The sequence below is a fragment of the Oxyura jamaicensis genome, chromosome 3, assembly GCF_011077185.1.
Source record: "Oxyura jamaicensis isolate SHBP4307 breed ruddy duck chromosome 3, BPBGC_Ojam_1.0, whole genome shotgun sequence".
Lineage (NCBI taxonomy): Eukaryota > Metazoa > Chordata > Aves > Anseriformes > Anatidae > Oxyura > Oxyura jamaicensis.
In genome coordinates this window covers 46,804,493-46,829,146 of record NC_048895.1, presented here as the reverse complement: position 1 = coordinate 46,829,146, position 24,654 = coordinate 46,804,493, and the positions used below count along the sequence as shown (strand labels likewise).

The 24,654-nt window shown below is 37.6% G+C and overlaps 1 protein-coding gene and 1 long non-coding RNA gene across 14 annotated transcripts in view; both read left to right on the top strand.

Annotated features, from left to right (window-relative positions):
• Positions 1-24,654, top strand: part of QKI (QKI, KH domain containing RNA binding) — a 157,808-nt gene that overhangs the window by 4,495 nt on the left and 128,659 nt on the right. The window lies entirely within an intron of this gene.
• LOC118165114 lies at positions 12-23,131 on the top strand. Its single transcript, XR_004749874.1, has 2 exons — positions 12-12,839; positions 14,856-23,131. It is a non-coding gene; the product is annotated as an uncharacterized LOC118165114 (long non-coding RNA).

Genomic DNA, 24,654 nt, shown 5'->3' with positions numbered 1-24,654 from the left:
TCCAGGTAGGGGTTAAAGAAGATAACTTTTTCTTGGATGCCTCTCTCAGTTCTCGGTGCTCTGCTTGCTGAGAAAAATGCATGTGGGCTTGCACAGCCCAGTGTATAACGCTGCGGTTTCGTGTCAGCCTCGTTGTCTTACCTAAAATCTGCGTAAGGACTGAAGAACTGGCTTTGAGTGTTGTAAATAAGTTCTTCCCTGGAAGTTATCTAGTTACTTTTGTGCATGACCATATTGTTTGTGATTATGTAAATGCAGTCTGTGTTTAGCTAGGGTTTTGCTGACTCTTCAGGTTTGAAGAAGGGGCACTGGGTACATTAGCATGACTTTTTTTCCTTTGTATAAAATTGTGCAATAAAAAAGGAAAGAAACACGATTTCTGTACAAACCATGCCTTTAACTCAAAGTTAAGAGATGAGCATTGTTGTTATAAGGACTTTACGACAGGCTTTTGCCCAGAGAGTCTCAGGCTGATTTCTAAACTTCTAATCGTAATGTTAACGTTGCACTAAAAAAGAATGAGACGAGATAAGTCTTTTTTTTTTTTTTTTTTTTGGTCCTGCTTATCAACATTGTTTTTTGAATCTGGTTCTGTAGTCATCTTTAAATCTTACTTTCAAATTTATGATCGTCTCATAACATGCTTATAAAACTTCCAGAACTTGTTTTTCCAAAGCTTCAGAAGAGTTGTTCTAAGGCGTGTTGTTTTTTTGTTTGTGTTTTTTGCTTTTTGTTGTTGTTCTTTGACAGCCTCTTAAAATGTCAAAACCAAAGCTGCATTGCACTGAGGAAAATTTATATTTTTAGCTTGGAAAAAATGTTGAGCTTTTTTTCCCCCTATTGCGGCCCCCCCCCCCCCCCCCGTACAGTTTTTTGAAGTTATTTTTGGAGACGCATCTGTAGCATTTACACGATTGCAGTCACCTGGTGTGTAACTTCTCTTAAAAAGATGATGGATGTTGTTTTGACTGATAAAAATTTGAACTTTAATAAAGCAGTGGTTTTAAAGCTCGCGTTTTGCAAGCAGTTTGTTCACTGTTGCTTACTAGATTATTAAAGATTCATTATTGCCATTTCTTAAGTAAGAGAAACCTCACTAGACTTACAGTACTGCTCAGGAGCTGCTGGTTATTTTGCCTTTAAAACAGGAGAAACCCTTTTGAATCCTTTTCATCGTTTTTGTTTATTGTTACTTATTCCTTTAGGTTGGAATTGAGTCCGTACTTTCCTCATCCGAAATAGTAGGTGATATTTTCCAGAGTTAACTAGTGTAATTAAACAACCTCCTCTTGCCACAGTTCGGAACAACCGGCTGAGTGTTGGTTAGGTTAGGGACTGGTACACGCTGGTTTTGTATCTCATGAAGAAAAAGTAAAGATGTGCTGGTTCATGTTACAGCAAAGTGCAAGAAAACAACTGAAAAGCACTTAAAAAAAAATGAAAAGAGCACTTGGAATGTCTTAAGTATGAAAATTAGGTTCATGTGCATCAGAAGAGAAACGCTCAAGCCAGAAAAACGTGGCTCGTGTTTGGTGAACGCTGTGTGTGGAGGGGAGGCCAGGTACGAACTGAAGAGCTCCTTCCGTAGCTCAGTAACTCCTTTTTATCAGCTTGGCTCTTTAAGTCCTCCTTAAATTGAAACTTTCCTCCCCTGAGTACACTAAATAACGACACATCAGGAATGGGATGCTGCCTGAAACACTCCAAGTTCCGTAGAATTTGCTAGAAAAGCGGGTCCCTTGCGTTGTCTGTCACCAGCCCCTGTAACTAGGGGCTCTGTCCTTTCCGGAGCAGGTGTGTGGCGGCGCCCACCCGGCCGTGTGCCCGAGGGTGCCGTTGGGGCGCCCAGGCCCCTGCTGCTGGGACGCCCCGGGAACACAGCAGGGCCGCAGCCCGGTGACTCGTGGCTGTGGGACACGGTGAGGTAACACCGGCAGGCCCTTGCCTGCTGGCCCTCAGCATTATTAACCTCCCCCTTGCAAGTTCTCATGCAGGTTGCCTGGATTTTTCAGTATTGATTTTAATCAAAATGCACATTAGGAAAACCTTATTTTTCTTTTGACGTTTTATTGCAACTTCAGTAACAGGGTGCTAGTCGAAACAGTGAAGGTGCCGGCGTTTCTAGCCTCGATGTGCCTCATGTAATGGGTTGGGTCGGTCGGTAGAAGCGCCGTACAAGACATGTCTGTGGTTTTGTAGCGGGAGGATCTCGGTCTGCGAGGCACACTGGAGCTGCTCCTTGGGTTTTGAAACAGACAGCTGTAACGTCTGTAAGCTGAATCAGATCCCTTTGCTCTGACGAGGCAAAGAGTGGCGTGGCTGAAAGTTAAGCAATGGTATTTTCTCTGCTTTGGACTTGAGAAAATACTCAGAGACACCGTGTGCAGGGCAGTTAAAGTAATTTTAGGGTTTGGGTGGATTTTTTTGGCTGGTTTTCTTGGAAAGAATAATGAAAGCAGAGTTAGTTTTTCAGTAGCAGAACTTAGATTTTTGAGACAATTGCTACTTGAACGGGCAAAGTCACCAGGACAGCCTTGAAGAGAAATAATACCCAGGTTCGTTAGCAGAGCTTGCCCCTCGACTGTATTACTCTTGTTTCCACTAGAAACGTGTCTATGGCTCATGGGCTGGGTGTCCAAGGAGAGCAAGGAGCTGGTGCAAGTTACAGCTCTTCTGTTCAAGCAGTTGCATGGCCGGGCACTGACAGATACCCTGCTGGTTTCACGGGTGCTTTGTAGTGCTTTGCATGGTTATGCAAACAGGTGTGGGGGTGGTTTTTTTAATTCTCAAATTCTAAAATACTGAGCAACAATTGGTAATTACTTCAATTACTTTTCATTTGAGAACTGATTTTTGTGACGATTCACTTTTCCAAATACTCCTGCCTGCTTTGCAGCTGCACCTATTTTTACTCGCTACTGCAGCGGATTAGATAAGAGGTTCTGTGTTTCCAGCACAAGGGTGTACCCAGAAGTGCTTCGATACTTTGTAACTTCATTGGTGCTGCAGGAAGTGCATGGGCTGGAAACATCCTCAAGATAGCAGTTTTGAAAGGGAATAAGCCATGAAGCCATTTGTGTAATGCCTGACAGACATCTGAGGATATTAACAGGGGGACAGTTAACGCTTTTAATGGTATATGGCCTTAGAAATGTTAACGCTTTCTTTAAGCCTGGATTCAAAAAGGAGAAAATCAAACCTGACAAACATAAAAGCCTTCTTGCTTCTCTGCGAAGTTGCACTGAGATGGTTTTGAGGGGTAACACATCAGGAGGGTGGCTGATGTGGGAGGGGAGGCAGAGGAAGATAACGCAGCATTGTGTACCCTTATCTGGTGGATTGGTGCCTGGCTTAAAAGGTCAGTTGTTACCCTGGACTGGTCAGGGCTTTTTGAGTTTGTTTTCATACGTTGCTGGCTAGCTTTTCCGAGGGATTGGAGCTATGATTGAGCTCACCATATGGGATCTCAGAATAGTTGTGTTGGCACAATGGCTGGGGTGGTTCAGGGCTGAAGATACAGAGCAGAGGCTTTGGGAGAGAAGTACATTTGTTTAAACATTTACTTTAAAGTCAGAAAGTCCTAATTGGATGTCAACTGATTGTGCATCTGGTCCATTCAAAGTTTTAAGGAGATGACTATTTTCAGACTAGCTGACACTAGATGGAAGCCAGACTTTGCTGAATTGTTTAAATCCTTCAACGATTGAAATAACAAACGTTATTGTTTTGATTGTTTCATTCAGATTAAAGAATTGCTTTAGAAGTAGCTAACTTATAGTTGGTGGAAATGTCCTATCCTGATGAGGGTGTATTTTCTTAATTAGTGCCTAGGAGACAGGATATGCCTAAAATCTTAAAGCAAGTGTCAGATGCATCCAGCACAGGTGTTACTAAAAGCTTAATGTTCTGGTTTATGTATTTAATTGGCAACTCAACTAAACCATTCAGCTGATGTCACTGAATGCTTCCATTTATTTATCAGACTTTGAAGCAGCAGCAGATCAATTAATATTCTTAATGCAGTATAATCTAATAACCTGTGTATAATTATGTCAAAAGTTAATGAGTAATTTTCAATGTTTAGGTGTCAAACAAGCCAAATCCACTTCTGTTTGCTGTGGAATACCTCTGGTTTTGTTGCAGGAAAGGGGGGAAGGAGGTGGACACAAAGAAAACTTCTGTGACCCTGTGCTGTTTGCTTTTCAGCAGTGGTGCTCATCTATGTGTACTGCTTTTAGTTACCTTCAGTTAGTCTCAATTTGAAGGATGAGCTGCACCCTTCCATCACAAACAAACATCAGCCTTTTTTCAAGAAGCTCTCAAACCATCACCTTCTCTCCCTCTCCCCATCCAACTTCCACACTAACTTTGTATAAATATGATGTGACGAGAGTCTGTGGTAGTTGGTTTGTGCATTTAAGCCCAAATGCTGCCGTAGGCCCAGCTGTCCTGTTTAAAGGACGATGTTCCTGCTCTGAAGGCTGTCTGCAGGGAGAGAACGGCGCGTGCGAGGTGATAGTGGAGGCAAGTTGTTGGCAGTTCTTTAATTGCTTAAGTATCATATCATAAAGATAAATATAGTCACAGAGGCTCACATCCAGTGAGTTTACAAGGCAATTGCTATTTCTTTAAATTACTTGAAGCTTTTATGGAAATCTGATACTGCCTCTGAATCAGCCTGGAGTGAATGAGACTCTTTATGTGGATTCTTTTTGTTCCCACTTTTCACATAGCTCTGACAACTTTTTGTTCAAGCCTATTCATTAGTCAAGCAAAATCAGGGCACAGATGATATTGTAGGTGTTAGAAATGAATTCTGACCAAGGTTGCATCAAGAAGACTGACTGATTCTATATATAGTAAAACATCCAGAGAGCAAGAATGATATTTCAGTGTCTCATAGCTATAAAATTAGTGACTGCTGTTGCTTTTAAAGAGAAGTGTATTTAGGTGTTGTGATAACATGTTTACGCAGACACGAGTCTCGGGTTTTGGAGTTAGCGGTGTTCTCATGTTTGTTCTCTGTGAACAATTTTTTCTTCTTGTGACAAGGCTAACATAATCCTTTTGGGGAAGATATCTGGAAAAAAACATCTAAAATTCAAACCTTCCATGGAAGAAACTGAGAAATGGACAACTGGCTTTCTTGAAATAGGCCTATTAAGCTTATGGAATGCAAAGAACTTTTTTTAAGAGACCTGTGACATTTAGGAAATGCTAGATGATCATTTGAGGAAAAAAATCCTCCATATATCGACTTAATAGAGGCTTTATTGAGGTTAAAATCTATACAGATCAAAGTACTTCCACATTTTAAAAAATTACGGGTAGCTTCCAAGGAAGCCCTGCCTATAGGTAACGGGGTACATAAACCTAGTGCCTGTTGATTTAGTGACTGTATTTTATTCTTACCTATTCATGAGGAAACTTGTTGGTTCCAAATGGGAGGTTTAATGCACACTGAGGGCGCTTGGTAGTGCTGAGTTTTAATACTGTTAAGTGTCTTCAAAAAGCTACTCTTGCGTCAGCCTCAGATTAACATGGGATGAATAGCAGAGCAATTCATCAGCGAGGCAGCTCAGAAGAGTGTCAGCAAGAAAGCTGACGATGATAAATTGGGGAGAAATGGATGCTGCGAGAGATAGCCACCACAGCTACTGCTGGAGTTTTGAGGGGTGGCAGTTGGTATTTAGGTGTGTGCTGGATAATTGAGAGAGGAGGGGCGGTGCTCCCTTGCTTGGCTGAGTAGAAAAGAAACCATCCCTTGTACAGCTCAAGACGGTTGCTAAATTTGATGCCTTAAAATGGCAGATGGACAACTGGATTATACTTTATGAAAAACGTTTACATCAATCTTTAGGACTGATAAATGTGAATTGTTTTCAAGATAGACTCCTGAACTTCCCTTGACGTTTGCAATCTCAGCAACCTTATTTGGCAATAAAAAAAAATATCAATAATTAAATTTGAAGTAAACTTGGTTTATTTTGAACTTAATTTTGCTTGAAGTTTTGCACTCAGCTCTCTTACAGCTCTTAGAACTCTGGTTACTTTCATTTTAAAATCTCATTACTTTTTTGCACGATAAAGGGAATAGTTGTAAATCTGAGGAGGTTAAGTGAAAAACACTATTACCTTTTTTGGTTTCTATCAATGTGGTAGCATAACTAAGTGGTTTTTCTTATGTGCAGTCTCTAATCCCATTCAGTGTGGTTAGTGCTAGAATTGTTTTTTATGATTTGTATCAAGTTGTTGAACACTTGATATGCAGAGAACTGTTTCAAGTAATAATGCCCAAGTTCTTTAGTTTGTGGGAGGCTGTTCATATGGATTTTCTTCTGCGTAGTTACTGTAGGTTCTGTTTCCTGTGTACAGGGTTTCTCAGTCTTCAGCAGAATTCAATACAGAAATCAGTGAAGATGAGCATTTCAGTCAGTATGTACAGTAGCCATAATGGTATGGCATAACAGTGTTAAGAGTATAAATTGCTGTACAGATAAAACTAGATCTGTGGTACGATTTTATTTTCTGGATAAAGCAGTTTTGCTGCTGAAATCTTCAAGCATTTGTTCATAACTGTGCTCCAGAATAAACAGGAAGATGCTGTATTAACTTCGGTATTTCTTCAAACATTTGTTGCATGCTCTTATTAAATTCTAAATACTGAGGCAAAATGCTAATAAATTGCTAACATTTAAAGACTTTTTTCCTAGCGTAGTTAGAGGGATTAGTAGTTTCTCATAGTACGCAGTGCATGTAGTTGAAAGGCAGCACGGACTGTTAACAACTTGTTTTTAATTACTATTTTTCTTTGGAAGGTGAAGGAGTGAACATAGCTAGCAATGAAACAAGGATAATTTCCAGGCTGCTAAGCAAATTGGTGCAACATGATGCCATAAATATGGATACAAATACTATGCACCTATCAGCACTGGTATCACAGAAAAATAGCATTAATGACATAGTACATTTTTTAAGCATGTCATTGTGTAAGTAGCTACAAAAAATGTATTATACATTGATGTTGAAACTGCGAAGTCATTATGTGAAAGAAACAGAGATCAAAATACCTTCTTGTACTGGTGTTTTGAACTGAAATAGCTTCCTGCTCAGAAAACGTTTCCACTTTGCAAAAAGAGAGTAACAGTTTAAGTTAGCCTTCAAACATTGTGAGATTATATTCTGTTTTGCTGTCAAGATTTAGGAAAGTAAGATAGCACTGAGGTATAAAGGTATCAGTGGCTGTCTAGTGTGAGATCTGAAGTAGCTTGTCATGTGGTTCTTCAGTAGTTCAGATATTTGGAGATCTTGTATAGGGGTGGGGGAACTGATCTTTTAAAATGTCTTGTCTCATAGCTTTTATCTTTTTTTTCTTTAAAAAACAAAACCCCAAAACGTAAGATGTGTTTCTTATGCATAAGCCATTGAAGTGCTGTGTCTCCTGGCAGTGTTTTGACATTAAGTAGTTTAAAATACTGCAGGTTGAACATTAATGACTTCATTAACTTTATTAAGTCTATTTAGTGAGCTCTCTCCATAGTTTACTTCTAGTTTGTTTACTGTCAGGAATGGAGCTAGACCAGTCAGTCAGTTTCCAGTTAGTTTTCCTGAGATTCTCCAGCAGCAGTGTGAGGCAGCTTGTTGTAGATCATCTGTCTGGCAGAACCTTTTCCTAGGATAGTAAAAATGGAGGTATTTTTGAGTGAAGTTAATGTTTCTATAATGAATTCAAGGTTCCTTTATGTGTACTGACTGGTTTTCCAACATAATCTCTGGTATTTTTCCTCTTTTTTTTTTTTTTTTTTTTTTTTAAGCCAAGCTACTCTTCTCACTCCTGTAACTAACCTTATCTGACATAGCAAAGAATTACAAAGCAGCTATATTTCATATTATAATATTATCCGCGAAACTCCGCAGTCTCTTACACAAAAGGTAACATCAAAAGTTTTTTTTTTTTTTCTCTAGACCTAACTCTTAAAGCTTTATATCCTGCTGCTGCATGAAAACACTGTTTGATATGAGACCTCCAGGATCACGTTTTCTCTGAAGTAGACAGCATCTTTTTCTTTTGCGAAGTTAATGGAGCTATATGAAAAGCAACATGAGTTACCAGGATGGTGTTTTTCAATCTATGGTTTGCAGACCCACTGCATAGAAAGAGTTGCGGAAGATAACAAAGAAGAAGGAAGTCTGTTGTTTGGAGATTTAAATTGGCTGCACTGAGCCTTCACCTTGTTCAGGAACTTTTTGTTTGTCTGTAAATGGAAAAGGTTGAAGACCACTGCCTTAAAGGAATTTTCATTATAGCAATTGTCCTTGTTGGTGGGCAGAAGTAAAATTATGAAACAAGAAACTCCAAGGAGGTCATGAAAACAATTGGCATTCATCGTTATGTACAGTGGAGCTCGTTTTGCTTATCTGCATTTATTCTTTCTTAGGACTTACTGCTATTTAGTATTTACAGAATGTGAGTAGGTTGCCCTGGATGAGATGTAGAGAGTCTAATTATATTTTCAAAAGTGTAGTGAGATAGTCTGTTTTGTGGTACTGGAACTTGAAAATGCATGTTTTTGCAGGTGTTAATTGCCAAGAGTGGGTATAGGAGACGTAGGGTACCAAATTCTGTTTGGTCTGCTATTACAGAATACTTTCAGTACTAGGCTGTATTTAAGGGCATCTGTAGCTTTCAATTATAATTCCATTATAATAGTCACACTGACGTCATTCGTAAACAGGGACATTAAAGGAAATTCCAGATGTTCAGGTACTTGTAGCTGTAAATATTTCAGGAGACTTTTCTTCCAAACTTCTTTTTCCCTGATGGGAGAGTTCTGTGAGCTGACAAGACTTGCTGTTTGGCCCTAGTGATGAATCAGCTGGAATAAAACATAAAGGAGTTGACGAATACCTCTCACATTATGTTTAATATGTGTTGGTCCATGTATGGATCTTGCCTACATAATCAGTCCATTCTTTAAATCAACGCCGAGTATGTAGTCTTAATTCCTAATGTTCTTTCAGGTGGTTCTAGGAAATAATCAGAACTACTGTAATTCAAACCTGCATTGCATTTGAAGGTTATAAAATTGTGTTTGGAAAACTATGTGATTTACAGCTAGCATTCAGTTTAATTACTGATTGCTTAACTTGTGTGGTGGGTTTGCACTCTTTCCACTTGTTAGTTTGTTCCTGAAAGAGGCTGTTCTTAAACTAACTGGAATTTGTCACTTAAGTTTTTATGTGGTAGTTTTCTCTTTAAGAGTACCTTAAGCTTTTTAATTCTGTAGGAGGCAGGGATCTTGGCTACCAGACGGGTAAAATAAATATTAGTTTTGTGTTAATGCTCTCTGCCTGTTCCTAGGCTGCGCATGTACTCGTCCTGTCCTCCCCCTCCTCCTGCAGTAGGGAGAGGCGGCATCCCTCCGTCAGCACCGGGGAGGTTACTCTGCTATGAACGTCTGTAGGGACGAGATCTAGTAGGATTAGGGGTCGTTTTATTTCTGGTATAATTAAAAAGTATGCAGGGGATTGGTACAGCTGTAAAGCTTCCGGGGGGAAGGGGAGGGGGAGTCCTCTGCAGACCCCATGAATCCAGCAGGTTTTAATGCAGCAACATTCACTGTTCTTACTGTGGTGTTGGTGGGCTGCACTTAAGCTGAAATGTTCTGGTATTGAATGAAGAATATTTTCACGCAGCTCAGAAATATCAGGTTTTAAATTTAAATTTCTTTCGTAATAAACTGTATTTTGGTTAATTCTGTAGATCCTCACAAAGCAGTGATTGTTCTCTCATCATAGTTACTGTTAGAAAAGCTCCAATCTCAGCTTTTGCTGTAGTGGCAAGGGGTTAACACTGATGTTGCATTATCTTATCTAGCTGATAATTTCATCCAGAGGTCCCGGAAGTTGGTGTGCCAATTGTTAGATGCACTGGGCTGTGAAGTAATCGGGACTTCAACTAGCAAATACCAAGCTATTGTATTCAATAAAGTTAAGTTGAAATCAGCTTTCTGTGCTGCATTGCAGTAGAAAGCAATTAATTAGTGTGACAAGGTGCCTTTTTTTTCTACCAAGAGAAACTTTCCAATATTATTCTACAATATTAACAAATGTTTAGCAGTTTTCCTTGAAATTTAAATTTAATTTTATAGTCTTACAGGCTAAAGAGCCTTTGGTTAACTTTGGTTTTTAGAATTGATGTTTACGGAATAGTTTCTGAGATTATTTCTCTGATTTGCACTGATGCTAATGGCATGTAATACGTCAGTATTGTTAGTCACTGAAGTCTAAATGTGTCACATGAAATGAGATGGGTGTGCCATTGATTTGGTGTACAACATCTCGATCATGCAGGATTTAATAAGTTCTGATGTGTGCCTATGATTTACTTCATTTTTGAAGTTCTACCAGTTAAAGATCAGAGATTTATAGTGTAACAGTTTACGTCCCAAAAGGCATGTTCGAATTTACCAGAGCAGCGTTAGTATTTCCAGTGTTGATACCTTCACTTACGTGGTCGCAGTAAGAGAATTGAGACGACATCACAGGAGAGGCTGGCTGTTGAGACACGGTAGCTTTTACTAGATATGAGTTGCTCTTCGGATAGCAAAGTATTTTTGAAAAGCAGTGTGAGAGAAACGCATCTTTTGAGATGCAGCATTGGTTGTACAACTGGGTAGTAGTTAAATAAGCTAACGTGGGCAATTGTCATACTGTGCGTAGTGCTTATAGTTTGCTTACCTCTTAATACAAGTTGATTACCTCACAGTTTGAGTAGTACAGTTAATTATTTGACATCCTATAATTATATTCTTGTCCTTTTTTTTACAAGAACACTAAGATTAATTTTTTTCTTCTGACTTCATATTGTCTTCATCACTTTAGTGTAATTTAAAGTTTTGCATCCCATGAAGCACAAAGCAATAAGAATTTAACTGCCACGCTTCATAAAGATTTGGCATGTGGCTTTTAGCTCATACTCATGTTGATAGCTATCATTTTGCTGCTTTGAAATATCAGAGTTCCCAGTCTGTGTTTCCGGTAGTAGATTATTGCTTTTAAGAACAACTTGTATATTTCGTGCTATTTACCTCAGGTAGCATTGTGTGAAAAGAAGCAAAATGAAGACAGGGCATTTGTTTTAATTCTTTGGGGAAAAAGGGCGCTAAAACACATTGTGTAGTTTGCTTGAATTGCATTATCTCCTATCAGTTCAGTAAGAAGAGAGCAAGATTCAGGATTTTCTTTCAGATGAGTTTCTAGGCCTGTCCCAAAAACATTGGGGGGAAAAAAAAAAGTATATGAGTTTGCATGGGGAAACATCAGTAGAAATTTGAATTCAAAAAAGAGTTGTACGAAAGAGCCCCTTAACGTGAACAGAAATGTACAGAGTTCTGTAGTGTGTTTAATAAAATGTATGAAATTGTCTCAAAATTTCTGGTGTGTTTTTTTTAGAAAGGAGTGCAAGACATGTGAATGTGTAGTCAATATGAGGGACTGATTTTGCTTTCAGGAATGTTTTGATTGATGGAAGTAGACAAGTTTAATGCCAAGATACTTGTTTGTAAACTATTGACTTCTAAAAACACTTATAATAGGACGCAATGGTGGTTTTATTGAAAAAGTTGAACTAAAGGTACCACCTGTGAAGAACTTCCTCTGAGGTATACCCATGGTTAGGGCTTTTTCATCTGAGTGATAGGTCCTTGCATTGCATCGGAGACGCTAATGTCTGAATGGATGTGATGGCTGCCTCAGAACGATGCTGCTGTTAGCAGTGAAAAATGTCTTCCTTATGATTCTTGTGCAGCAGGCCGTGGAGTGCAGCACATTTTTATAATAAAGGTGATGAATTTAATCGCAAACTGGCAGCCAAATGGAAATTGCAGACCTTGATACTGGGAGAAAATTGCCTATAAAGCAACTCCTGAGGGAGCAGGCTTTAAATTTATCCACCCATTTCGACATTGAGGAGAACATAGGAATTGCAGGGTATTTTGCTTGGCCTGTTTAGTTCAGATGGATGATGCTTCAGTCTTCCTTTATTTAAGAACTAGATACAGTTTGTTAAAAGAATGACCTTGTTGCTGAAACTTTACATGTTAAGGCTTTTGGAAAAACCTATTCCCTTACTTTCTTGAAACTTGCTCCTGTTAGTAGGACCTAATACGAATAATGAACAGAACTTATCAACTTGCCATATATACCAGGTTTAACCCTAGTGTCATTTGAGATTTAAAAAAAAAAAAGTGCATGCATGTATTTGAAGGCTGTTTGCAGCATTACACTGATGTGAGAAGCAATGTTATAAGTGATTTAACTGGTCTTGAAGTCGTCCCACTAGGAGCTGTGGAAGTAGGATGCTTCTTCTAATATGTTGTAGCATAATTTGTGATAGAGGGACAGCATTTTTCCAAGTTGTTGATGCTGATACAATTCAGCAACTCCTAATTGCTCTTTAGTTTTTAATAGTATTCAGTGTTGATGTTCTTATATGGTAATTAGGAACTGAAATTACAAATAAAATGCCTATTTATGGAAAGTACTATATTAAGGAATGTTTTGACTTTTTTAATTGGGGAACTTAATGAAAGATGATATAGATATCATCTGTACAGAGAACTAATCTCAAGTAGATTCATTTAGAAATAGGTGCTTTGGGTACCTAACTGAGCCTTTTCACTACAGTGCTTTTGAACAGTTCTTTTCAGTGCTTTGAGAAGTGACCATCTTTCAAGCAGAATTAAGAATGAATAGCTTTGGAGTTTTTCAGTCTTTATGGTGAAGAGAATAGGAACATTTAACAGTAATACTTCATGTGTGGAATTTGGAAGAATCTGGTAAGTGTATTTCCAAAGATTTCATTGATTCAGTTTCTACTCTTAAATGAAATCAGAAGTATGGTCTGTGCCAGAATGATTCCCTTGGTTATATGTTCCCTAAATATGCTGACAGTGGTAATCCTCAGTTGTGAATAACTAGTCCAGAAAACCTTCACCAACCACCACAAAATTTTCCCAAATTCCTAAGGGTAAAACATTGCCTGATTTCTGTTATACAGGGTCTTCTCCTTTCTCGTTCACAATTTACCTTTGTTCTGCCCTCCAGAAAATCAGCTGTTAACAATCCTGGTAGACTTAGTGGCTTTTTAAAAATGAAAACCTTTCTAAGAGGTAGTACCCTTTATTACTAGTAGGCATTAGGATTATTGAACAATTATGTGGGGAAAGCAGTTCAGTCTAATTACTGATAGTTGTCAGAAGTCTGCCCTTCACCGTTTCTGAAGTTAATGACTGGCTTGTTCATATTCCTTTGCTTCAAGTATACGGTTACATCAAGACAAAATGAATGGTTGACAAGTTCTTAAATGTGTTTCACCATTTTGGATTATTTTTATTTTGAAATCTGATGTCACAGGAAAATAATGTCCTAAATTGCTTGAGAAATAGGCAATAGGATTTATAACTATAGGATTTATAACCCATATTAAGTTAAGCTAATCTTCTGAAAGAGCAGTAGACTTTAATGAACACATACACTTGATTTCCAGGATTTATCAGAGGTGGGACCGACATTTCCTTAGAATTCTTCTTTTCACTCCTGGTAAATAATTTCTGATGTTTACGGATATTCAGATTTAGATGGTAGATTTTAGTCGGGGTCCTATGCTTTTTATTGTCTTCTGACCTGAAAGCACTTGAAGGTACCCATTCAGTTGGGCAGAATGTGTAGGACCTGTTTGTTAGGTAAAAATGACTGGAAAGCTTTGGAGAGAAGTTACGGTTTTGGTGTAGTAGCTTGGTGATGCCAAAAGGAGGTTCTTGTTGGGGAAGTTGTCCCCATTATTTCCTTTCTCTAAATTCTGGCCTTCAGTGGATTCTTCGATGGTCTGTTTCAGCTCATGAATGTGAAATAAAGCAAATCAAGTAAACAGAGAACAGGAATAGTCTTCTGCTCGATTAGTGAGTTGAATTGGCTCACTAAAGCAGAGCTCGTGTGGGTGTGAAGCAGCTCCATAGCTGTGAGTAGGGAGAATGATGGTGATGCCTGCATTTCCACAGCAACAGTGTGCTCCTTCAAAGAAAGGAGAATTGGTATGGCAATGCTGTCTTTTTGGAGTAATGCCCTTCTGATAGTCCAGGTTTCTGATTACTTCTGGACTTTTCTTAAAATTCAGCAACTTTTTAATGCTTGCCATGCTGCTCAGAATAATGTGCTCTTTTTTTTTTTTCTGAATTGGTACTGTTTAGCCTTAGTATACTGTCTGAGAGCTCATCATTCGTTTCATGCAATTTTCTTTGCATATAGCATTGACTTTTTAGTCTGCTGCATTCTGGGTTCCAGTGCTCACAGAGTCACTATCTGTTCTAACATTTCATAACTTTCAAAAGCATTGTTAACTGCAGCCTTACCTTTCATTCATAGTTCAGCTTCTGTTCTGCTCTGCTGACTGAATTTGTAAAACTCAATTTTCAATTTGTATGTAGTAAGTACATATACTTTGAAATAGGGCCTCTCATGGTTCTCAAGTTTAGGAATTGATCCGAGAAACAGCAACTGGACCAAAATATGTTAGATTTTGAGAAGTATTCTATTCTGAGAAATTTTATGAAAAACTTTAAGGAAAAAATGTAGTTTTTTTTTTTTTTAACAACTCAAGAGAACATTAAAAACAGTCTTAAACTTTTTATATTCTTAACCAAATGTGGAAGCTGTGTTAGCAGTAAATTCTTTCAGAAAGAGGAGGTTGTTTATTTAGTATTGTTTACATAAGTCAGGGAACTAACTAAAACATTGAAGTGGCTGTGTGTGAATCTGTGGAATTAGACTTGCCTTTTGGTTATTTTTCTTGCAAGAATGGAAGATTGAGGGAAGAAGATGAGAAACGATTTACTTCCAAGTTGTACTGATTGCTGCTACTTCTGTAGGTAGGTAAAACTCAGTTTATTAACATCCAGGAGAAAAAAAAAAAAAAAAAAAAAGGAAATTTTATCAAGTTTCTCAAACACAATGTATGTGATTCACTATCTTGAAATAATTTCATAAAGTCTTAGTAAATATTATAAATCTTTTGCTTAATTACACTGTGCTGTGTTGATCTTGCTGCAGAATATGGTCCTATACTGGCAGCAACTGAACATGTATTTAGGATCTCTTCCTGGTATTGGAAATTCTGAAGAGGTGTCCAGATATCTCAAGATTTTTTCCTCTTTTATCATGTAATGAGCAATATCTCCATGCTTCTCTTTAATTTCATGACTGACCTAAAGGGGATACATTGCAGGAAACAGAGGTGGTTCCCAAAAACGTTTTCTTGAACTTACTCCCTGAGGAGTTGGGGGTTCATTCCAGCCGCTTACATAAATGGGATGCAGACCTTCCAGTTTGGGTTCCTGTTTGAAGTACACAGCTACAACTGAAGAACTTTGCAGTTCACTGTGGTTTTGATTTTTTTTAATTTTTTTTAGAGGAGCCCTGACAAAGGTTGACTTTCAAAGCTCAAAAAAAAACATGCCAGCTTAGATTTTTTCATTCAGTACTCATGACATTAATGAGGAAAGCTTAAGAGAATTTACGTAAATATTTCCTGGCAGGCTCAAATGTATTCAGCATGCAACCAGGGTTTTTTGAATGGTAATTATAACTTGTGTTACTGGTTGTATTTCTAGTTCCTTGCTACGCTGTGTGAAGCTCTATAAACTTTACCTAGAGTGTTTCTTGGTACTTTCAAGAACATTTTCTGGTGTGATGGTCTGGCTTCATTTTCAGTAAGAAAATCATGTTGAAATGAGTTAATGAGTTTTTAGAATATCGGTAATGGTGAGAGAGGACCCCCAAACCCTTCTTCTTCTACTCATCTGTTCAGTGAAGGTGTTTTTGTATTTTTTCTTCTCCTTTTCTCCCCCAGTGTAATTGAAAGCAGTCAAGCTCTGATCAGATGCTCTGCAGGTCTAGTGGCAGGATGGGATTGACTATTTGCCTATGCTTTTTTCTGTATCCTTCAAACATGATTTCAAAAGAGAATTGTGTCCCCCTGCAGCCAGTACATGGGAACAGGTGATGGAAAAGAAGAGTTAAAGGGGAAGAGAGAATAGCAGAGAATATAAACCTGAAAGCCTTTGACTGCTTTTGTACTCAAAGCTTATAAAAACAAGTCTTGAATGTTAAATGGGGGAAGAAAATTAAACTTGCCTATTTCCATTCAACATAGTAGGTGTTAAAATTTTATTTCACTTCTGGTAATGTAGTCTCGGCTGTATGCCATTTGTAGTTGTACATGGCTGTGGTTTAATGTGCAGTGGCTCGTCTATGCAGGCAGAGCATTGTTTTGGACAATTAAAGCTGGAATTGGTAGTGTAAGTTGGTGCATAGTTGAGACCTCATCTTGGTTCCATATTAAAAGTTGGCTGCATCTTAGCATAGTGGTGGCAGTTTTCTTCTTAGTTTATTTCTCTGAATTGTCTGAGACAAACTGTGAGACAAAGTTTAGGTAGTGACTATGAGAAAGCTAGCACGTGTGATGTTTATTTCACTGTAGTATTTGGTACTGAATACTGTCACACTGAAAAGAAAAATACTTTTATATGATACCAGCGATTTTACTATTTTTAATATGCAAATTGAAATCTTATTTCAGTAATCTAGAAAAAACACTGGTATGTTTCTTACGAGCATGTGAATTGGGTAACTTCAGTCAAAGCTGCAGTGTGACCTCTGAAATGTGCCACACTGTCATAGCTTTTTTTCCTCATCTGCCCATTCTCACCTGAGAAGGCCATATAGTTTCAGCTGTCAATTCCCATGCATCTGGGGAATGGGCTTGAGAGAGCTGTCTCACTTATGTGCAATTACTTTGTTTCCTTCTGAAATTCCTGCTTTAAGGCCATCTTTTGATTTTTGTATTACAGAAAAAGTCAGGAAGATGCTGTTGTACAAGAAGTCTGGTGCTATAGTTGTGTCTGGAGGTGTAAGGGAAAGTTGGGTGGGAACTAGAACTTTCTGAAAAACTGAAGGAATGAAGAAATAAGGGACTTGAATGTGGAGAAAGGATACTTAAAGGGTAGGAGAGGGTTTGAGAGGAGATGAACAGGCAAAAGCATATGTCTGAGCGGAAACTGTATTCGAGATCCTGGAGTAAACCCAAAGTTTTGGAGTCTGGCCATGTCTTTGCTGTCAGGAAATATCTGTGAAACCCAGAGGCAAATTGTCTCATTCCTTCTCTGCTGCTGGACAGTATCTTCTGCTCCTGTCAGTTAATACCTTATTTCATGTGGCAGAAGCCTTTGAATCTAAAGATGCTAGCTAGCTGACTGGTTGAATTTAGCAAGTTGCCAGATAGGAGCACAGTTGTTTTGTGGTAGTAAAACTGATCCCTAAGATGCACACAGATGAGGACTTCCAGGCATGCTCTTTTTTACCTCACATGAAGAGTGATGTTTCTGATACTGGGATCAGACAGTGGTTCTCTGGAAAAAAAATAATAGTAAAAGAATAAAAAGTAGTTGAGAGTAAGCACGAGACCTCTTTTTGTGAAAGAAGTGGTATCCCACCACCACGCTAATGGATTTGTGTGACTGTTACAAGTGACTTGTAGAACAACGATGAGCTTATTAAGGAAATTGAGTAAGTAAGGAAAAAGAAAAATTATGTTTTTGCTTCATGAATAATAGCCACAATTACCTGAAAACTTGTCAATTATCAAAAATACGTTGCTTAACCAAGTGTTTGTTATGCTGTGTGTGCATATTGTGCAAGAGCGTGCTGTCTCAAAGTAAACTTTCTGTAAAAACAAAACCCAGCCAAAACAACAAAACTTTTTATGTAGCGAAGTTTTATTTCATAAAGGGTCTGAATGAGTATTGAACATGTTCTCATGCTCTTAATTGCTTTGTTGTCGTATATTGCTTTTTTTTTTTCAGGTAAAGCATACCAAAACATGCTGTAAGCATTTGCAGTTTTCAACTTCAAAAGTAAACGTACACTGGATTTTTTAACAAATTGTCAAGCTTAGGATATGTATTAGTTGTCTTGAGTATATTAAGGGAAAAAAGGCAGTTTGCAAGCACTCTTTTAGTTTTGTTTATGGTGCTTCATAAGATTGTTGATAAAAGTCTACTTCCCAGAAAAGTGATTCTTTAATATTCTTCATAAAATATCTCTTGGTCTTGAAAAAGGGAATATTATCTTGAAGAGGCAAACTGTAGACCATATTTATCGATGTGGAAAGAAGAATGATGCTTATTCTTGAAGACTATATCTCATTGATGTGTCTTAAGGCAGGGTCTAAATATCCAGTAATTAAAATAATTGTTACTGATTAACAGTAACAGTTGTGGTTTTGAATTCTGAAGAATGATTTCAGTAAATTGAAGGCATTGTTTCCATCCTTTTTTTTTTTTTTTTTTTTTTGGAATTAGGATTGTATGAGAATATTGTCATAGGTCTCAGGACAGATAAATTACTCTAAAAAGTCAATGGTAATCTGTCAAGAAATATTCTTCGCTTTTCTGGAGAGAGTGCAATTAATGCCTTTGAGGAAAGATTGTGGGTTTTGTTTAGATCAGTTTTAGCTGATTGCTGTTGTGACAGCCTACATAGCTACACGTGACTACACCACCTAGAATCTTGTGGCAAAGGACACAATGCAGCTGTGAAGTGGTGCACTTTATGAAATATCGTCAGGGTAGTTCTGACTTGTACTGGCCAAAGTGCAGAGGGTGGCTTGGACAGGGGCTATTTTATCTACCAAGGCAGGATTTCAGTTTGCTCATCTGCCTAATGTGGACCTGGTGTTGCATGCCAATCAGGTACTGTACATAAGGCAGAAAAGAAGGATGCTCAGTAGGTGCAGTCTAGTCTACTTTATTCTGAATAGTAATATGGAATTAAAAGTAATATCACTAACCAAATGCTTATTACTCTTCACAGAGTAGTCAAGCCATGTGTAGCATCATTATTAATGAAAGCTCTTTTACGATTGAAGGCAGTGAGCATGGTTCAGCCTATTGAAAGGAGAATCCACTTAATCATAGCACAGGTAATGGAGTTTTTGAAAAGTGAGGAGCATCTGTTGATCACAAAAAAGGAGCAGAATCTGAATCTATCTGTACCTTGATAGTCAATGGGAACTTGTCATAGTATAAAAGATGCTGCTCTTAATGGAGGATTCTTTTGTAGTTGAGCTTCACTTTTTCTTGAATCAAATTTTAAAAGATGGGGTAAGTATGTTTTGATATACCCAGCTGCGGTTTGTGTTGAACATTCCATTTGCTATGTGGAATAAAAATATATTTGTAATGTTTTTATAGGGTAAATAACTAGTATGTTTTAGTGCAGCAAGAGAAACTTAAGTAGCAATTTTCATGTTTTTTACTTTGTCGGAGGTTGATGCATTAGTGGTAGTTGATTCTCTTCATTAAAGTTTTGCTGGCTGTGCACGGTTAGAAAGAGTTAGTTGCCTTGCTGATTTCCTGCCTGCTGGTATTGTGTTGAGTCAGATGGCTGAACTAATGCAGAGGACAAAAGGATGGATAACAGTAAGATTAGTATATTCATACGTCTCTTCGTTTTAACTCATGTTTGGGTTTGGGAAAATACTCAGGTTTAGTAAAAATGACAATTGCAAACATTGGCCTATTTTTATTTGTTTTTTAACCTTGAAGTTAGGCCTCAGTTCATGTAAGATTTAGTTTGCTTGTTGCCAGGTTTCAGTTCCCTGGAGAGCTGTGTTTACATAGGTATATTTGTCTTGTAGAAGATTATTCAGGTGTATGCATTTGCACTGAACACAAGCACGCTTCCCCCCCCCCCCTCCCTTTAGGTTGATGAAAAATGAGCAGCTTTTCAAAGCTGACTGCTTATCTTAATCACTTCAATGTGAAATTGAAGTTGTTCAGCAGTTGTAATAGGGAAACTAAGACTTTTTTTTTAGTACTAGTTTCTTTATATACTACCCAGCATAAATACAAGCGTTTTTTCATCCTTTTAGTATCTTGGTTAGTATTTAGTCCTGCCATAATAATACTAACATTTTTCACTTGTTATGCTTCTCATATGAAGTTCTGTTTTGCTTGTATGATTAACTATAATTTGCAGTAAGGTAAAATTTTAACTATTAGCATACATAGTGCTTTTAATGGATTTGTTTTAACACTGGTGCTTAAAATAAAAAGGTGTTCAGTAACATAAGCTTACATATGATAAGAGTGGATCACAACAGTTTGATACAGAATTATGTGTGCGACCTGTCTGTTTTATTGTAATTTAAAGACCGTGCAAAGAATTCCTTTCCCAAGCTATTAATGATATATTGTTAAACCAGAACATGACCATTTTCAGTGTATTTTCCCCTACACCATTACTTATAACAGTAGGTTGTTCCAGAATCACATCTCTCAAATTCAGATTATTTTTCATTGATAAACTTAACCTGTGGACAGTTTAAATCTGTGTAAATTTATAGCAGATGTTGCTCTTTAAACTCCCATACGGGTGACAGTTATCAGCGTATGGCAATGAGCAATCCTCTCCTGTTCACTTGTGTTTGTTGTTTTTTTTTTTTTTTTCAAGCCAGTCTCTTTATTTCTTCCTTGTATTTTTACACAAATGCCCTTCCATATCTTCCATAGTGTTTTATACCAGAATTGTATAGAGCATTTTAATAGAGTCGTTCATGTAATTCTTCCATTCTATTTGAAAATACCACACAGAGCTACATCGGTTAAGGTGCTTTCTGTTCTGCTGTCATTGGTGTCTCCTGGCTGGTTTGTGATTGGTTCATGTTTTCCTCCTGTCAGTTTCAAACAATGTTCTTTATTGGGGGGGACCTTGTGTTTTTTTGCACAAAGGTATTGTTATTCAGAGTGAGATTCCACTTTCACTAATTCATTTTTAGAGATTATTTAGCTCATCCTTTATGACATTTTATTTCAGCTTTGGTCAACCTCCTTTTATGTAACTCTACTTTTAGCACAGCTGTTGTCACTTTATTTTAGGTTGTCCTTTGAAGAGCCTTTCCAGCAATTTAGCTAAATTCCATGCAGCGTTGCATATGAAACTCAAATTAGCACTGCTCTGTTTTTTTCAGTACTCTCTCTTACAGACTGTGCTAGACTAACAAACTAACTTTGGTAAATTTCTATTATGCTTTAGACTTTTGCTCTGATACTTCAAATTTTTCAACATTATCTGAAATTTGGCAGAGACTAATGTATCTGACTGGAATATTCTTGAAACTAAGCTTTGGAGCCTTTTTCTGCATGAACATCTGCTTATTGTAAGTCTAACTTGGTTTCCAGTTTTTACTCTCTTTCCAACATTTATCTTTGACCTCTTCCATTCAGATTTTGCTAACAAACTGTTACCTCATCCATGTCAGCTATTTTGAAATCTAAGTTTAAACAAAATTTGTGGATCTTCTGTTAGTTCAAGGTTTATAACTTGATTTGATGGCAGTCTCCTCTGAAGTCTTTTCTATGTACTGAAGCCAAATTTATAACAACTTAGACTTACCAATCAAGTTTTTCAAGAACTGTTCAGTTTGTCACAAAAGAATACTTGCCTGCTGCTATACTAAGAGTTGATGTTTGCAAATTAAGCTTTGTAACTTAATAAGTAGTACAAGATATGTTGGGCGTATATAATCTTTTACCACAGATGGGAAATACTTGATTTAGAGCTGTGGATTGGTCAGTTGTGGCATCAAATTTCTTATGTTGCATTGTTACTTATGTATTTAGTTAATAAAGTCTTCCCTGTGATTAAGTGGAGATTTTTGTTTATGTACTGCCTAACTCTGGGAAGTCTTCCAATTCTCAAAGTTTGTTTGAAGTTACATCATGTATCTTGATAATGTCTTTAATATCAGAGCAGTGCAATAGTTGATGTATTTAATGTGGTAGATGACTAACTTGTTGATGTCAGTGTTAGCACTTGTCAACCAGAATTTTTTCCTTTCTTTTTATCTCGTGATTAACAGCCGCATTTTCATGTCAGCATAGGGCAGTGCAAGGCAAAACCATGTGATAGGGAGCAGCGTGTTTAAAAATTGAGATTCTGTTACTGTTGTACATGACCAGCTTAAAAAAAAAAAATATGGAATTAGGAACTTGTCTGGCCTACGCAAATGGGGTAGATTCCAGTTGAAGTGATGGAAGCCATCAGGTCATCAGCCTCTTAGGAAATTATGCTTTGCATATGCAGAGACGTTGCTTTTATAAATAGTGGAAAAACATAGTTTTGATAAGGTAGCACGTTAGAATTAGAGATGTTCACTTTATAACTGAGTCATTTGCTCATTAAACATTTGCTTTCTTGCTTCTTGGTGTTTCATATATTGCAGTATTAGGTTGGTTCCTCATTTAGTAAACATTGGTCTCAGTTTCTAGTTATCACAGGTACAAAAACTTAGTGCCAAAATCCATGGTGATAAAAGCTCTTCATCAGCATCTTAATGGCAGTATAGTGCAACTTTTTTATAAGGAATGCATAATTGTAATTAATTCTTCATGACTAATTAGCTAATGCTGACTATGCTTTTTACTCACTGATAAAGAATTATGGATCCTGATGTATGAGGAGGTCACTGCGTGCATAGATTGTAGAATGTTGCCTTTTATGACAAGGAGAAGACAAAGTTCTGTGAAAAAAATAACATAGGATTTGCAAATTCATTTTCCAGCAACTCTTGGTTTCTTTATATTAGTGAGAGTTTTATGTTGCTTCGGATTGCCTTTGTATGTGGAGGATGTGGGAAGTTTTGGCTTTACTAAAACAGTTGTTGAAACAAGAAGATTCCTGTGACTTCATGGTGTTTGAAGAGTTGATTGGTTTTGGGTGGTCAGAAAAGTTTAAAAAAAAAAAAAAAAACAACACTCACCCCATTCATACAAAAGGCAAAGAATGCATTAGCAATTCTAGTATTTTTTTGACGTTGTTGTGGAAAGTGGTTGTGGTTGGTGGCCAAAAGATTGACAGAATAACCTACACGGCCTTTCTGTTTTTCTCTGAAAAACGGTCAGTGTCAGGATGCACTTTGGAAAGCAGGAGGGAATATAATGGTGCTGCTACTCAGTTATTTCCAGTAGCTTTTGTTAGTAGCTTTCATTGCTTGACTTCTCAGGTCAAGTACAAACAAAACTGGCATTTAAGTAACTCCATCAGAATCCTAGTTCTTCTCCAGTGAATTCAAAACTGATTATTTTTAAGGGTCTAAAGCAGGAATTGATTTAAATTAGTTCGTTTAGCTTTAAAGGTTGTGAAATAGTATATTGCCTTTCAGGTACTCCTTGTACATACTCATGGGATAGGTTAGTGTGTGGGATTTCTGTGCTGGTAGATAAGAGCGGGTTACGATGAGGATTAGGCTTTTGTTTTCTGAAGTGCTCGGCATGCTTTCTGAGTGAGTGCAGGTCTTACTTTATCTGGAGAGCATCCCATTCCGTAGTTTCTCAAGACAAATACAATTTATTTCATTTGCTGAAGATACCTGTAGAAATTGGTCAGCAATTGCCTTTGTTATGAATGGGAGGGTTTGAATGTAGGGGACATGGAACAGTGTTTCAAGGGCACTGTATCTTCTGTTAGACAGTCTCGGGGAAGAGGAACTGCATTGTAGACCTTTCAATCTGCATTGCTCACAAAGAGTGATTTCAAAAGCAGTAAACCAGGGTAAAGATTTTTTGTTGTCTAGAAAATACCGATCTGGTGAACTAAAAACATGGAAATGTCAATTTGAGCTGATACAGTTTAGCTGATTTTTTTTCTTTTAAATGGCAACAAATAACACTTTTATTTAAATCTCATGGAATGGATGGCTCCTTTCTTCTGTTCATGATTAGTAGATTGTGTTAGTGCTGATTTTCCTGCATCAAAGGCATCTGAGTTGTTAATAATTGTGGTTAGTGAATATTTGATTCCAGCTAATGGCTGGGAGGGGCAGGGGGAAACTAGAATAAGTGTGGCAGTGTGGTGTATGCATAACCACGCTACTTGTAATTAACTATTTCGGCAACTTGCTGTCAAGGGAACTACAGTAGTGCTTTGTAATAATTAAGCCTGATATTAATGTGATCATCTAGATCCACTTCAAAGGTCATGCTGTGCTGATGGACTTAACCTGTGGAAAAATTTTGGAAGGTGGCACTGCTAATCTAACCCATGTTAGGAAATTTCCTAACAGGCAGGATGGTCTATGCTCACGTACTCCAAGGTGCTGTGTAAGCTTGGTCTAGTAGTGCTGACACTTAACAAAAAAGATGAGTATTCTGGATTCATTTTCCAGATACTTAATGCTGACTTTTGAAACACTGCATTTCTCTGACTCTAAGAAGTTTATTTTAGACGTGCTGTTTTCTCTCTACTAGCTGATGATTCTCTTGGAGAATCTTTCAGTTCTGCAAAGATACTCATTGGTTGGGTGCGCAGTGTACATCAGCTGATAGGAGATGTTAGCTGAAGATGGCCAGCAGACCGCTGAAAGGCTCATTTAACACTCTGGTTAGGAACTTTTAAATCGAGGAACTCTTAAATTGATTTTGATGTTGTTAAAGATGCTTATTTTTTGGAGCGCAGTAGTGGTACGTGAGGAGACAAAGAACTTCACCTCAAATATATAGCTTTTAGAGTTTACCAAGAAGATGAGACTAAATTTGGTCT